The sequence below is a fragment of the Rhinopithecus bieti genome, unplaced genomic scaffold, assembly GCF_001698545.2.
Source record: "Rhinopithecus bieti isolate Rb0 unplaced genomic scaffold, ASM169854v2 scaffold_22670, whole genome shotgun sequence".
Lineage (NCBI taxonomy): Eukaryota > Metazoa > Chordata > Mammalia > Primates > Cercopithecidae > Rhinopithecus > Rhinopithecus bieti.
The window spans coordinates 697,830-704,218 of record NW_016810753.1 but is presented as its reverse complement, the minus strand read 5'-3'; positions in this window follow the sequence as shown (position 1 = coordinate 704,218).

Below are 6,389 nucleotides of genomic sequence, written 5' to 3'. Positions count from 1 at the left end.
GATTAGATGTATTCCTAGATAACTTTTTTTATGGCTATTGTAAATGGGATTGTGTTCTAGCTTTGGCTCTCACCTTGAATGTTATTGGTATATACAAATGTTACTAGTTTTTGTACAATGATTTTGTATCCTGAAACTTTACTAAATTCATTTATCAGTTCCAGGAGCCTTTTGGCAGAGTCTTTAGGGTTTTCTAGGTAGAGAATCATATCACCAGTGAAGAGAGATAGTTTGACTTCTTCCTTTCCTACTTGGAAGCCTTTTTTTCCTTTCTCTTTCCTGATTGCTCTGGCAGGGACTTCCAGTATTATGCTGAGTACGAGTAGTGAGACTGGCCATCCTTATCTTATTCCAGTTTTTGAGGGGAATGCTTTTCGTTTTCACCCTTTCAGTATCAATCCTTGTCTCGGATTCTATTGCTGGAGATCTCAGCCTAAGGCAGTCCCACTGTTTCGGGAGATCAGGTTCAATTCTGTGCACTGTGTTCATATTATTCCCAGGAAGGGACTGTCATAGTCTGAGTCTTGCAGCCAAGTCAGAGAGCTTAAAACTGGATATGCCAGCGATGTTTAACTTAGGGGAGAGTTTGAAGAGGTGGGCAAGTTGTCTTCAGATGCTTGGAAGATCCCTCAATAAAAAGAGGATGTATTTTCTCTACTCCAGAATGTAGCAGCACTGATATGAACCTTATACAGTAATAATGAGTGTTCCCACCAAGGTATTGGCTTCTTTTTTTTTAAACTTTAATTTTAGGTTCAAGGGTACATGTGCAGGTTTGTTATATAGGTAAATTGTGTGTCACAGAGGTTTGGTGTACACATTATTTTACCACCTAGGTAATAAGCATAGAATCTGATAGGTAGTTTTCCTATCCTCTCCCTCCTCCCATTCCCTACCCTCAAGTTGGCTCCATTGTCTCTTGTTCCCTTCTCTGTGTCCATGTATACTCAATGTTTAGCTCCCACTTATAAATGAGAACGTGCAGTAGTTGTTTTTCTGTTCATGTGTAGCTATTGGCTTCTTTAGGTTGGGGTTGAGTTTCAGTCAACTTGCCATCCTCAGTAACCAGCATGGTGGCTGTCAAAAAGCAAAGAATGGTAGGAGGCATTTGGGGGTTCCTGACCAGCATTTATTCCCACCTTCTCTTATCAATGGTCTTCTCATTTTCCTTTAGAGAATTTACCCCTCTTTCATTTCAAGTCTTCTTTTCTTTAAACGTTTATTTTAGGCTCAAGGGTACATGTGCAGGTTTGTTATATAGGTAAATTGTGTGTCACAGAGATTTGGTGTACACATTATTTTACCACCCAGGTAATAAGCATAAAACCTGACAGATAGTTTTCCCATCCTCTCCCTCCTCCCGCCCCCCTACCCTCAAGTTGGCTCCGCTGTCTCTTGTTCCCTTCTCTGTCTCCATAGCCCATCTCTTTGATTGCAGTTATTGGTTCAGAGATGGGCACATGACCCAGTGTGAGCCAATAAGAGAGAGTCTTAGGTGGTGTGAGAGGCGCTAGCAACAGAGTTGCTTAGTTCTCCTGGAGGATGAGGTAAGAGGCCTGGTCTGCAGCAGCCGTTTTGCTCACAACCTCATTGAACCAGGAGGGCAAGGAGAGCTCAAAGATGAGTGGAAAAACACCACGGAGGCCAGGCGCGGTGCGCGGTGGCTCACGCCTGTAATCCCAGAACTTTAGGAGGCCGAGGCGGGTGGATCATCTGAGCTCAGGAGTTCTCTGGCCAACATGACGACACCCCATTTCTACTAAAAATACTAAAAATGGTGGCGTGTGCCTGTAATCCCAGCTACTCGGGAGGCTGAGGCAGGAGAATTGCTTGAACCCGGGAGGCAGAAGTTGCAGTGAGCCGAGATCACGCCACTGCTCTCCAGCCTAGGTGGCAGAGTGAGACTCCATCTCAAAAACTAAGAATAAAAATAAACAAAAATTTAAAAAAACATGGAAGACAGAGTGGAAGGAGAGCACTACCTGGTCTTTTGTGGCACTTTTGAACTCTAGGACAAGCCTCACTTGAAGCCATTTTTTTTCCTAGTAATACCTTTTACAGGGTAAGTCAATTTGAGTAGGTTTTCTGTCGCTTGTAATATTATGTCATAACTAAATCTATGCTCAACATAGGTTTGCTGGTGAACACATTGTATAAAAATGGAGCAGATTTCAGGTAGGTGTAAAGAAGGGTTTGTTAAAACTCAGAGCTCTGTAATACAGTACAGAATGCCCTCTGAGGTAATACATTTTATATTTCCAAAGGAAGAAGCACAGGCTGCATCACTATCCTGTCAGGTGTGCTGAAGAAGGATCCCTGTGGGTGGGAGATGGGTCTGTATGAATAGGAAATAGAACCTTTCCCACTTTTAACATTCTGTCATCATATGAATCTAGCGAGACTCTACAGAAGACAGAAAGCCAGAAAGGATATCTTTAAGAGGAACCACAGTTTGAGGGTGCTAGTATAATATAAAATTATGACTGGAAGTGATTTGGGGCCTAGCTGTTCCTGTTACTCTACATTCTTGGAATATCCTGGCAGGAGATGGTGGGGTGGAGAATTCTGAGTGTGAGCTAGGGCGAATGACAAGGTAGCATCAGAGCTGGGTGACAAGGGGGCCCCATAGTTCCTACAGATAAGCAGGACTCTGCAGAACTGCTGGTCACTGGGGACAAGCCTCATTTGAAGGTTTGACTGTAGCTCAAGGACCCAATGAACCCTTAGATTGCTGGTGGGGGTGTGCAGTAGGTTTTAGAGGGGTCCTGTTCTTACTCTGGCACTTGTGTGAAGAGAAGGGTTTGCCCTAGGGAGTTTGATCACACATTCAAGGGCATATGAAAGAGTAGGCATCCTAAAAACTTGTCGTTGATTTTTTTTCCCTTTCTTTTCGACTAGTTTCTGAATGTATAAATAACTGATAGTGGAATTAGCTGGTTCTTTTTTATTTTGTGGGGGCTTACCAGCTTGCAGCTCTATACGTGCACACCTATATGATGCTAAGCCTACAGCCAAGGGCTTAGGAACTCTGGAATCTGCCAGATCCAGGTTTACGTCCCGGCTGTGCCACTAGCCTCCTGTGTGGTTCAGCCACTAGCCTCCTGTGTGGTTATAGGAATCATATTTATCTCTCAGAGCATCACTTTTCTCATCCATTAAGTGAGACTCATTGCATGCACCTCACAGAGCCACTGTTAAGATAAAACACAAAAATTATGCAAAAATCTTGGCATACCCTGAGTGCTCAAATAGTGAGAAGCATAAAATGCTTATGTGGGATCTTCAAGTAATTTAAAAAATGTATAACCTGTATAGGGCAAACAAAATGGGAGCCAGGGTTCAGTTTGGTGTGTTCCACTGGATTGCTATATTTGCTTTGAAGTCTAGAGGGTGGCCTGTGCTCTCCAAATGCCAAGGCCACATAGCCTCTGTCCCTGCTCTCTGTCCCTTTAGTCTCCATCCATTCTCTCAGACGTCGCAAGGCAAAGACATTGCATAGGCAGGGACATATCTGTCCATGTGTCAACAGCTGATGACATGCTTTGAAAACCATCAAGGGCAAGAGGAATGAGAACAGGCAGTGAGATCAAAGTTTCTGAAACTCCCTCCTCCTCCATGTGCAGACATTCTGGCTCTTTGGAGGCTGAAAGTCAACCTGCTTAAATGCAGTTCATTTCAATTGAATTTTCTAAATGTGAGTTCATGTCAAGCACTAAGCCAGTTCCTTGGGATTTTTTTTTTTTTTTTTTTTTTTTTTTTTTTTTTGTATGCCTACTATGGGCTTTGCACAGTTTGGTGTTTCAAATACATTGTCTCATGACAACCTTATGATTTAGAAATTATTCTCTTTACTGTAGAGAAAAAAGTGCACAAGAGTGGTATAGCCTTTTGCCCATGGTTACCTAACTAGTTGGTGACAAAGCTGGGTTTCAAACCCAAGTCCTTGTTGGCTTCATGCTGCCACTCTTTTCTGGGACACAAACAAGGTAAGTGTAAACATTGAAGCATTGCAGTGGTGCTGTGGAGGAAAGAAAGGGAAGTGTCTTTTCCAGCAATTCTCACGCTTCACTGTACACATGGATCACCTGGGGGTCCTGTTAGACTATGGTTCTGAGCCTCTAGACTCTGCCTTCCTAAGAAGTGCCTAGGTGATGCCCAGGCTGCTCCTCTGTCTGCCGCAGCTGGAAAAGCAAGGTTCTAGTTATTGATCTCAGACAGGGTCCTCTCAGCCTTTTGAGAAGAGATACTTGATCAAAATGGTGACAAGAAAAGGGTGTGGCTGGTCAGTGTGAATTCATTACTGCTCTTGGCAAAATGACTCCCCTGCTTAGCTACTTCCTGTGAGATCAGAAGAGTGGTACCCATAGACACACAGTGATGTTGTGATGCTGCAGGCATGGGGCATCCAGTAGCATCTTGCTATGATGCAACTCAGGATAGCACCAGATTCAAGACAAGGCAGGTATGCCTCTGTGCCAACTGAACGAGGTAATTTACTGCTGGAAGTTCTAAGAAGCCAAGGACGTGTGGTGGATGCTGATGGTGCCCTACCCAGATCTTCTTCACCAAGAGGTGCCCATCCCCAGCTGCGATGAATGTTGACTAGAGTGCTCACAGCTGACCTGTGCTGAATGAGGCAGTGCAAAGTGTTGGCCTCAGCTAAACGAGAGCTGCCTCTTTCAGAGAGCTACCTCTACCTCTAAAAGGTAGAGGTAGAGTTTCCTCGCTACCCTCCCTACCCACTTAGAGGCAACCTGTAGACAATGATTGCTCTTGGCCTCTAGAAGGGGCCAGTCTAGAAGGGTGCAGTTCATGCTCCAGGGCTCCCCATGGGATAGGCTCAAGCAGACTCAGCAGGACCACTTCCTTGCTTATGTATTCCCCCTGTCCCATCTTGTTTTCCTTGTTCTCTTTCTCCTGAGAGCACACCTTCAGTAAACGGCATGCACTTGAATCCCCGTTTCAGGCTCTGCCTCTAAGTTGCCTCACCTCACACAAGTGGCTACTGCTAGGCACCAGGTGCCCTTTGAGCCCTCACAAAGATAGATTCTTATCTCAATTTCCCAGGTGAACAAACCGAGGCTTAGGGACCCTGGCTGAGTACTCACAGCTGAGAAATTGCTGGGCCAGAAATGGCATGTACCCATGCACCCTTCTGCTCAGCCCCATGCCAGAGCCTCTTCACACTCACCTTCACCCTCACATGATGCTGAGGCACATGCCTGAGATTTGCCTTGCAGTGAGACTTGCGTATGAGGAAGAGATGGAGGTGGACTTCTCTATGACCCTGCTCTTGGGCAACCCACACAGGTAAAATTCTGTGGGCTCAAAGAAAGCCCCAGGCAGAGGACCATGACTGTACTCAAACTGATTCTTACACTCAGAGCTCATTCCTTCGAAAGTGTGTGTTTTTAACTTTTATCCAGGTTCCTTTACCCACATTAAATGTTCTCCCCTCTAGTTTTCCCCTGGGCACGTCCTTGCCAGAGTGAATCACATCAGGGTTTTTGCTCCATGCTCTAAAGAAAAGTAGAACACTTGGGTGGAACAAGAGACAGGATCCACAGACACATCTTTGGATGTGTAGCTGCTCATGGCGCCCAAGAACTTTGAGGCCACTGTCCAATTTGTTCATCTGTGATCACTGTACACATTTTACAGAGAGTGCTCAGGTCCCTTCATGGTTCTCACGAGGTCAAGATTCCTTGATTTCAGACAGGGGGAGTGGGCTTAGGCTGTGGTAGGAATGATTCAGTGTAGTAAACATGGCAGAAACACAGGCCCCAGACCCCACATGAAAGGCAACAGAGACCTTAGCCTAGGAGAGCATCCTATGTCTGAGCTGGAGGGGTTTAAGGAGAGGGGTGGAGAGACTAGAGGTGAGTGATTTGAGAGGCCTAGTGCCCAGCATCAAGATTCCAAAAACAGGATCTTGGCAGGGCTGATGCCAGTTTCCCAGTCTAGATGCCCCCTATTAGGGCCCATCCCAGGGACCTAGCTCCTCAGCTAGAAGAGCTGTCAGTGTTGGGGTTTCTTTCGTGAAACCCAGAGACTCCAAGCCCTGGCCTTGGGGGCGCTTCATTTTCAGTTGCTTATGCTCCCCGGTCCCGTGGCATCCTGCCCTGGGTGGTGGCTTTTCTCAGATGCCAGTGACACAGATGGTTTCCACAGGCTTGCCTGCTCATCTTCCATTTTCACATCTTAGTGGAGAAATGGTGGGAGACTTCAAGAACAAGACATGCAGACCTCACCCCAGTTAATATGGTTTATATTGAAAAGGCAGGCAATAACAAATGCTGGCGAGGATGTGGAGAAAAGGGAACCCTGGTACACTGTTGGTGGGAATGTAAATTAGTACACCCACTGTGGAGAACAGTTTGGAGGTTCCT